Source organism: Physcomitrium patens, chromosome 15, assembly GCF_059467195.1.
Source record: "Physcomitrium patens ecotype Gransden chromosome 15, ASM5946719v1, whole genome shotgun sequence".
Lineage (NCBI taxonomy): Eukaryota > Viridiplantae > Streptophyta > Bryopsida > Funariales > Funariaceae > Physcomitrium > Physcomitrium patens.
Window position 1 is genome coordinate 7,410,231 of NC_143424.1, and position 10,900 is coordinate 7,421,130.

A 10,900-nucleotide genomic window follows, 5' to 3' on the forward strand; every position below is an offset into this window, starting at 1 on the left:
TGCCCAAGAAGCAAAATCGACGTATTATCAAGACTAGGGGTACATTTATTTAGGAAAATGAGGATGCTCAGCTACAATAGGAACCGTGCGGGTAGACAGTGAAATATCGCAACAACAACCAGGTTCCTTTCTTTCCGCTCAACCTGCCCTTTATTTTAGAATCCTTTTGCTTATTGGCCCTCAGAAACTGAGAACCTTAGCATTATTAGATTCAGGAGCATCTGCTTGTTTCTTAGACGAAGAATTTGCAAAGCATCATAAGATCCCTTTAGTACAAAAATCCAAACTTGTTCACGTTGAGGTCATAGATGGACGACCTTTATTGTCTGGTAGTATCACCCATGAATCAGAACCTATAGAAGTGATGTTTAAGGACCATAGTAGTCATATTATTTTCAATATTATTAGAACCCCATCAAATCCTGTTATTCTTGGTCTTTCCTAGTTGGAAAAGCATAACCCATCCATAGATTGGAAGTTGCGGAAGATGACCTTTCCCACAAAACCACCCAAGAGCAAGCCTAGTAAAAAACCCCGAATAGAGAAATCCTTATTTATTGAAGTAAGAGCGTTTATAAGATTGTCCAAGGGAGGCACACCGTTTGTCATTTATGCGGCTCCAACTACAGGGGAGAAGATCTCAAGAGCAAGTATACCGGAGCAATATAAGGATTTTAAAGACGTGTTTCAAAAGAAAAATGCCGACATGCTATCGGAACATAGACCATATGATTGCGCCATAGACTTACAAGAAGGAGCACAACTGTCTTTTGGCCCAATCTACAATCTATCGCAGATGGAGTTGGCAGAGTTGCAGAAGTACATCGACGAGAATCTAGCCAAGAACTTCATCCGTCATTCAAAATCGTCAGATGGAGCACCCATCTTATTTGTGAAGAAGAAAGATGGCTCGTTGCGGATGTGCGTGGACTATTGAGGCCTCAACAAGGTAACAAAGAAGAATTGTTATCCATTACCCTTGATTTCTGGTCTCTTAGAACAACTTGGACGTGCAAGGATCTTTACAAAAATTGATCTAAAGAGAGCTTACAACCTCGTACGAATCAAGAAAGGAGATGAGTAGAAGATAGTGTTCCGTACAAGGTATGGCCATTTTGAATATAATGTCATGCCCTTTGGTCTTACTAATGCTCGAGCGATCTTTCAACATATGATGAATGACATTTTCCGAGAGTACCTTGACGATTTTGTTGTCATCTATTTGGATGATATTTTGATATTCTCCAAAAATGAGAAAGAGCATGAAAAACACGTTTGTTTGGTATTGGAGAAACTACGCGAGCGAGGACTATATGCCAAGTTGGAGAAGTGTTTATTTCACCAAATAGAGATGGAGTTTCTAGGATTTGTTGCGACTACGGAAGGCTTGAAGATGGACCCCAAGAAGGTGGAAGCAATCGTGTCCTGGGAGGTTCCGAAGACGGTTAGAGACGTACAATGCTTTCTTGGTTTTGCCAACTTCTATCGGATCTTTATCAAGAATTACTCTCAAGTTGTTGCTCCTCTCACTCGGTTGACATGCAAGGATAAGCTGGAATGGGGACCTCTAGCAGAGAAGGCGTTTCAAAACCTGAAGACCGCATTTACTACGGCTCTAATCTTGGTACATCTAGACTTTACAAAGGCCTTCTATTTAAAAACTGATGCTTTGGATTTTGCTTTGGGAGCTGTACTTTCACAAATGGGAGAAGACAAGAAGCTCCATCCGATTGCATTCTATTCTTGAAAGTTCTCTGCTGCTGAAATCAATTATGAGATCCACGATAAGGAACTTCTTGCTATAGTGGATTCTTTCCAAGAATGGCGTCACTTTCTTGAAGGAGCTGCACATCCAGTGATCGTATACACAAATCATAAGAATTTGGAGTATTTCATGTCGGCTCGAGTTCTAAATCGACGTCAAGCTCGATGGAGTATGTTGCTATCTAGGTTCCATTTTATTATCACTTATCGACCTGGAAAGCAGCAAGGACTATCTGATGCCTTATCGAGGAGATCGTATCTTGTACCAAAGGCTGGAGAAGCAGCGTTTGATCAACAATATACGATATTGTTGAAGCCAGAGCAATTTTAGCTTTGCGCTACTATTATGCCAATTGATGCTGACTTCCTGAATCAGGTACGTGCCATAACTATTGAAGATTCAGTAGCCATTGATATTAAGCAGCGTGCCAATGACGACAAGTTCAAGGTAGAGGGAGATCTTTTATACTTTGAAGAGTAGTTATATATCCCAAAAGGACCAGCACGACTCCGAGTTCTTCAATCTCGCCACGATTTTCTAGCTGCGGGACATTTTGGATTCAACAAGACCTTGGAGCTTATTTCTCGAGATTTTTGGTGGCCCCAAATGTGGAAGGATGTGAAAGATTTTATCCTCTCCTGCGACATCTGTTCAAGATCCAAGAATCCTCGGCATTGCCCTTATGGACTCCTACAGCCATTGCCGATTCCACATCGACCATGGTCTTCAATTTCCATGGACTTCATCACGGACCTGCCATTATTGAACTCATTTGACAGTATCTTTGTCGTAATAGATCGGCTTACAAAAATGGCACACTTTGTCCTTTGCAAGAAGACATCGTCCAGTGAAGTCACAACAAGGCTCTTTCTCGATAATGTGTATCGATATCATAGACTACTAGATGATATCGTATTAGATCGAGGAACCCAGTTCGTATCAAAGTTTTGGAGATCTCTCTTTGAGATACTGAAGGTGGATATCAAGCTTTCTTCGACTTTTCATCCTCAAACTGGCAATCAAACGGAACGGGTGAACCAAGTCTTGGAACAATACTTACGATGCAGCATCAACTATCAGGAAGACGATTGGACCACATATCTGCCGCTAGCCAAGTTTGCATATAACAACACCCTCCATGTGTCGACTTAATACACACCATTCTTTTCCAACTATGGGTATCATCCAAAGCTTGATTTATTAAGTCCATCAACAAATAACAATCCAGCAGCTGAAGGATTTGCGAAACAACTATCAGAGCTTCAAAATACGTTGAAGCTTCAATTACAATCTGCTCAAGAATCCTACAAGGCGTCTGCAGATAGATTTCGAAATCAAGCACCTACTTTCAAAATTGGAGATAAAGCATGGCTTCTTCGACGGAATATCAAGACCAAGCGACCATGTGATAAGTTGGACTATCGAAGATTGGGACCATTTATCATCCAAAAGTAAATCAATCCAGTGGCGTACTATTTGGAATTACCGGCTTCTATGAAGGTACATGCAGTCTTTCATGTTTCTTTGTTGGAGCCTTATCGAGAGTCATCTTTTCCTGGAAGAGTGCAATGTCCGCCACCTAGTATTGAGATCGAGAACCACGAGGAATACGAGGTTGAAAAGGTGCTGGATTCTCGACGAAGGTGGGGCAAGTTGGAGTATCTTGTTCATTGGTGTGGCTATGACATTAATGAGCGAACGTGGGAGCCAGCTGAAAATCTCAATAATGCGCTGCAAAAGGTACAGGAGTTTCATCAACAACATCCTCATAAACCTAAGTCGGTTCGACAATAACTTCCTTCTGAAGCTTGCTCACCCAAGAATATAAGAAAGGGAGAGAGCACCACCAAAATTTGTAGTTGATGTAGTTATTTTCTCCAAGATAAAATAGAATTTTTTCAGTAGCCATAGTTTGGTCTTCTGATATGGATAGCCAAGAGATAGATACTATGCCAGTCACATTATCTCAACCAACTAGTTCACAAAGGCGACCCCGAGATGAAGAACCACCTGCACCACGACGACGACGGAGGATACCAAGTAACCGATCACTGGTGATTGTATTTGAGTCCGAGCCTGCTTACGATGGCCAACCAGAGGGCATATTTACAGGATAATTTCACAATGAAGACACGGAAGTTCATGCTTGGTCAGAAGTTGAAGGAGTGGGCCACTACCATTGGTTTCAAGGGCCGATGAACCACTTACCTCGTGAACAACAGTTGGAGTTCATAGCAGACGTTATGCGATAGATCTTCATTTTCTTGCATTGGTACTCATTGACAACAACATTGCTTCTCAGAGACCTCGAAGCTAAAGGAGGGGGTGATGTTAGGGACATAGTCCTTAGAACCTTCTAGAGACAAGTTTCCTAGTTGGTAGAAGATGTTAGAGACATAGTCCTTAAAACCTTCTAGAGATAAGTTTCTAGAACCTTCTAGAAGCAAGTCTCTGGAACCTTCTAGAAGCTTCCTAGTTGGTAGAAGTTGCTTGAGAAGCTTCCTAAATAGGAGTATATATTGGAATTGAGGCTGAAGAGTTCTTCAGTCTCGACAACACATCTCTTGGAGCTCTAGCTCACCTCTCTGGTGTTGTTCTTGTATTCATCTGATTAATCTAGTTCTTGCCAGTTCTTCTTGAACTTCTTGGTAGATATCAAGTTCGTATTCTGTGTCCGTGACATTAGTCAAGCTGTGAAGTGCGATAACTATTTATTTAAGTGATGATAAGATAAATATTCTTCAATTATGCCACATGTATACACTAATTATTCTGCAGCTTCTTCACTACCAAATTCTAATGAGCAGTTGGAAGCAGAAGATATGCTTATTGGTATAGTTTGCTTCAAACCTCTTTTTGAGTAAAAAAAAAAAAAAAAAAAAAATATCAAAGGGAACTTGGCCTATACTAATATTGTGGAAAACCTAGCCATAAGGTTAATAATTATTTAGAGAAATGCCATTGTACATATTGAATGAGGAGTGCGGCCACAATATCAAATACATTGCAGGAAAACGAGGGTGTCCAACCACAATAGGGATCATGCAGCTAGATTTTTCACTATTATAAACCAAAAAAGATCTTGTACTCTCTGCTAGCCCTTCTTGTTGTTTTACTATACCTATATGGTTAGGAGTCACAAAACAAGATTGTCATGTATTACTTGACTTGGGAGCCTCTATATATTTTATTGACAAAGAATTTTCTAGATCATACAAAATTTGTACGGTCAAAAAATCCAAAGCTGTACATATAGAAGTAATAGATGGTCGACCTTTATCCTTTGAAGATATCACTCATGAAAAAATTCTATAAGAAATAACCTTTGACAATCATAGCAGCCAAGTAGTATTCAACGTCATTAAATAACAAATGAGTGCTGTCATTTTAGGACTTTTATGGCTTGAAAAATACAATCTATGAATACATTAGATATCACAAAAGTTAGAATTTTTTCTGATAGATCATAGAACCCCTAGATCTATGAAAAAGCTTCTAATACGTGACAAGCCAAAACTTAAATAATATTTATTTATTGAAGCTAGAGCATTTATAAAGGTGGCAAAACAAAGTACTTCGTTTGCCATCTATGCAAATTCACAATTGGAACTTCTAGTTGTGAATTTGGACTTATGAATGCTCCAATCATATTCCAATACTTAATAAATGATATATTTTATAAATATCTTGATGACTTTGTTGTGATCTATTTAGATGATATTTTGATCTTTTCTAAGAATCTGGTATCGGGGTAGAGAGAATTTGCCTCAAGAAAGCGCTGGGATTCTAGTTGTCACTAAACATTCAATCAAGCTTCAAAATAAAGGAAGACCTAAGTTTATATATAAATTTTCCCTTTTGAGCAATTACACCAAATACACAAGCCTCGAGTAACCAACAACACCCAAAATATGATAAAATCCTCTAAAACCTTGTATATCCTTATGTGGAAATTTTCTCGAACTTCACCACCTCATATCTCCTAATCCGACTGTCCAAACAAACTCAAATTTTACATGAGGTATTAATGTATTCTTATTAACTTCTACAACAAATTTCAACTGCAAATTCGTTGTGGATCTTGAGATCTTGAAAATCCTAACAGTCACTTCAAACCCTTGTCTTTATACACCTGCATGCAATTTTCTTCATATCTCACAAAATATAAGGTCAAATGCTACGAAATCTATATGTATAGCTTTTTAATACAAAATTTTATATTTTCCAAAAAATTTTGAACCAAAAATTTGTCCAAAAATTCAAGTTATGACTCCAACCATTACTATAAACAAAACCACTCACTTACTTCCTTTGATTTGGAAGCACCGCCTTCAACTCCTTATAAATCCTTTACATGAACTCAAAAAACAACAATTCTTTCATAAAAGATGTAGGCCTTAAAATTTCCGTTTTAGCCGCACCTTTCGAGCTTCAAAAGCTACTGTACAACTCCTTGTATCCTCAAAAGAGTAACAATATGTCTTAAATTAATACCTTAACTTTGAACACCTATATCTTCCTCACAAAGACTTGAAATCACACAAATTCTTCTCCCAAATTATACCCAAAATCCTAAACTTGCTGACCGTAGCCTCCAAAGCTTGAATGACTTCGAAAAAAAAACCCTAATCCCTAATAAGGCCTTGGGCAGCCTCCTTGAAGTCCTTAGGACATGGTCTTCGACCAATAGGAATGAAGTTTCCCATTCCTTGCCTTCATCCAACCAAGTCTTGCTTTCATCCCTCCCAATAAGCCTCCTATTAGTTAAAAATTTCTTCTTTAGGCTCTAATCTCCTCTCAAGGCTTTATACTAAACATTTAGGTCTTACAATTGTTTTAAATGCTACAATAAAAAAAGATACAATTCAAAATAAAGTTTCTTAAATCTACTCTATTTAAATTAATCTATTAACCATTCTAACATACATCTAGATTTATTAACATATAATATACTTTAACTAATTTTTACATACTATAAGCTTTTATAGTACGACATCGGAAGACCACAAAAAACATGTCTGTCTTATGTTGAAAAAACTACGAAGTGCTAGGCTATATGCAAAACTGGAGAAGTGTGTATTTCATGCACCTCAAGTCAAATTTTTTGGATATATTATTTCCAACAAAGGCCTTTTTATGGATCCAAAGAAGGTATAAGCAATTATAAATTGGGCAAAGCTAAAAATTGTATGTAATGTCCAATGCTTTCTTAGATTTACAAACTTTTATAGGATTTTTGTTAAGAATTATTCCAAGATTGCTGCTCTACAGACGCGGTTGATATGCAAAGACAAACTACATTGGAGCCTCAAAGTAGAGAAAACTTTTCAAAGCTTAAAAGATACTTTTACAACAGCTCTAATTTTGAAGGCACCTCTCATCAAGTGATTGTATATACAAATCATAAGAATCTTGAATACTTCATGTCAACCCAAATATTAAACCATCACTAAGCATGTTAGAATATATCTTTATCATAATTTAACTTTTGCATTACATAGCGACTCGAGAGCCAATAAGGATTATCAAATGCATTATCAAGATATTCTTACATTGAATCAAAAGAAGGTAAGGCAGCATATGATCAACAATGGGCAACCTAGTTAAAACCTGAGCAATTTTATCTTCAAGCAACCAATATATCAATGCCTATGGATTTATCATTTCTTGATGAAATTCATAAAGCCTCAAATACCGACCTTCTTATTTTTAATATCAAATGATTTACTAACAACCTTCTAGAAAAGTCTTCTAAATTCAAGTGTGAAGACAACTTTTTCTTCTTTGAAGAATGTTTGTTCATTCTTGAAGGACCAACTCGCCTATACATTCTTCAAATATGCCATGACTTCCCTGCAACTAGACATTTCAGATTGAACAAGACCTTAGAACTTCTATCTAGAGACTTTTGGTGGCCTAAAATAAAGAAGGATGTTAAGAAATTTGTACTATCATGTCATACTTGTTCAAGGTCAAAGAACCCTCTACATCAGCTATATGGACTTCTTCAACTCCTTCTTATTCCAAGACAACCAGGGTCATCTATTTCTATAGATTTCATTATAAATCTCCCACCATCAAATTCATTTGACACTAACTTAGTAGTTGTTGATCAATTGACCAAGATGACATTTTTTTATATCTTGCAAGAAATCAATTTTTGGTGAAGAGATAGCAAGACTTTTTATTGAGAATGTCTAACATTACTACGGTGTCGTATTATGTGTTGTCTTGTTCGGGAATACACTAGGTATCTGGCTGTGGAAGGTATAGTTGCTTTTACAAATAACAAAGAAATCATAATAGATTTTATCCATGTATGAAGAATATAATTGAAATATCAATTTTCAAGTATTTAAAAACACTCCTCATAGTCATTTTAACCATACAATATTCCAATTGCTTTATTTCTTTTATAATTAAGTTGTTTTTGTTTTTCTTAACAAGCCTTAACCCTAGCCAGTGAGCTTTGACAAGCTGTAACTTTTGATCCAACCATCCACTTAGTGTGAAATTTTGCACCTAAATACTAGTATAAGCCTTCTATATGCTCAAAAAATTTCAGCCCAACCCAACTTACAGATTGCAAGAAAATGCCCAAAAACCGCACTGATGACACTCAGCCACAACCTTGAAATTTGATGTAGAAACTCCAGAAGTGATTTCTCCTTTGTCAACCGTTAACTCTAGCTCAAAATTGAATAGCCGCTTGATCTCCAAATCTTCTATTACCAAGCCAAAAATTACGTCGATTCAACTAGTAGATCTTCAGATATCACAAAAATCCTATCCAATCCTAGACTGCCAACTTCCAACAACCCTTTGTACTAAAATCCAGATATCTCTTGATTGCATTGTTAGATTAACACAAATTTTTGTATACACTTAGCACACCCAACTATCCAGACAATACCAAATTTTGACCCATAGATGCTACACGACTTGCACAAACCGATTGAGAATGCAAACCATCAATGTTTTATATAAAATCCGAAACACCAAAATAAACACTGAATTTGAGCAGTAATTGCTCTCCCCTCACAAACCCTAATGAAACCAAACTAGTGACCTTGAAAAGAGCTTGAAGCTAGCTCTTCGATCCAAAAACCCAATCTGAAAAAAACCCCTGTATTTTGCCCTAGGTGGCCGTTTTAGTGGCTGGAGGTCGGATTTCGACCCTGTCTCATATCCGGCCGACCTCCGGATATCAATCTAATCTATCCTAGTGGTTTTATAGCCCGATCCTACCCTCAACTTAACCCTAGTATCAACCATGCTAATAAATTATCCTTTTTATTCTTTCTTTACCATTTTATGGCCTTTCTAAGGCAATAAAAAAGTTACTATAGCCTAGAAGGTAAAATTACTAACTAGTTTTTATCTACTAGCTATTAAGTGAAGAAAATAGGATTAGAGGCTTTTATAAAAGCCTTGTAAAATATATTGAATGCTTGTTGAACCATGATAATAGAATATTAATTAAAATATCATTTTTTTGTCATATTTTCACCATATAGTCGTGTCACAACACGACAACGGGTTGCCACATGACATCATGTCAAATTGTGGGCCACAATTTGTATCAAGGTTTTGGAAGGCACTTTTTAAGATTCTTAAGATTGACATCAATCTTTCTTTTGCCTTCTACCCTCAAATTGATGGCCAGATGGAGTAGGTTAAGCAAATTCTTGAGCAATATTTGATGTGCACCATCAACTATAAACAAGACGATTGGACTTCCTACTTGTCGTTGGTGGAGGTTGTATATAACAACACAATCTATACATCTGCATAGCAACCACTACCATTCTATTCAAACTATGGTCATCATCCAAAGTTGGATATGATAGAGCCTTCTAAGTCGACAAATCCAACAACACAAGAATTTGCTATGAAGATGGCCAAACTTCAAGCAACCATGAAGACTTACTTAGAAAGGGTTAAACAATGTTATAAGCTACTGATAGATGAATTGAAGAAGGAACATCTTTCATTCTAAGTTGGTAACAAAGTATGGCTTCTTTGGTGCAATATAAAAACCAATAGGTTATGTGATAAGTTAGATTACTAAAAATTGGGACCATTTGTGATTTAGAAACAAATTAATTACATAACTTATTGCTTTGATTTATCTTCATCTTTGAAGATTCATCTAGTTTTTTATGTTTCACTTTTGGAAAGGTATAAAGAATTGAACATATCAAGTCAAAGACAACCATTACTTCCTATGGTTGAAATTAATGATCATGTTGAATTTGATGTAGAAGAGATATTAGATTCTAGGATAAGACATAAAAGGCTTGAATATCTGATCAATTGGTACAGATATGATATCAACAATTGCACGTGGAAACCAACTGGCAATCTTGTAGATGCACAAATGAAAATTTGAAGGTTCTATCAAAGATATCTATCCAGACTAAAAGTGGCAAAATGAAGAATAGTAGCTTAGTAAGATGGCTTCACTATGAAGATTTTTAGTTCTTGGCCTCATAAAGAAGGAGACGAGGCAATCTTTGAAGAAACAATTGTTGTCAAATGTTTAGAATAGTATAAGTCAGTAGTTTGAGTTCATGACCATAGCTGTTTATATTCTTTTGATCTTATCTACTTTATATGATATATATAGTCAAGAGATAGATGCCTTGCTAGTCATTTCATCTCAAGTAAGTAGCTCGTAGAGATGATCCGAAGATGAAGAGCTACCTGAACTACAAAGACATTGGAAGATACCTAATAATAGGTCATTGATAATTATATTTGAGGTAGAACCTACCTATGAAGGACGTCAAAAAGGAGTGTTTGTAAGATAATTCCATAATGAAGATATCAAAGTTCATGCTTAGTCACAAGTTGAAGGCTTGGGGCACTATCAATGATTACAAAGGCTTATGAATTATTTACCTTACAAAAAACAACTAGAATATATAGCGGAGACCATGCGATAGATCTTCAACTTCTTATGTATATACTACCCAAAACGAATGCGAGAGAGAATGATAGTCGTTGTTGCCTTAAAAAATATATATATATATATATTCTTTGACTTTTATATCTATGGACTTAGGATTCTTTGGCATCTAACTTACTACAAGAATATCCTATGGTCCTTGGATGCATTGGCATTTTACTAAC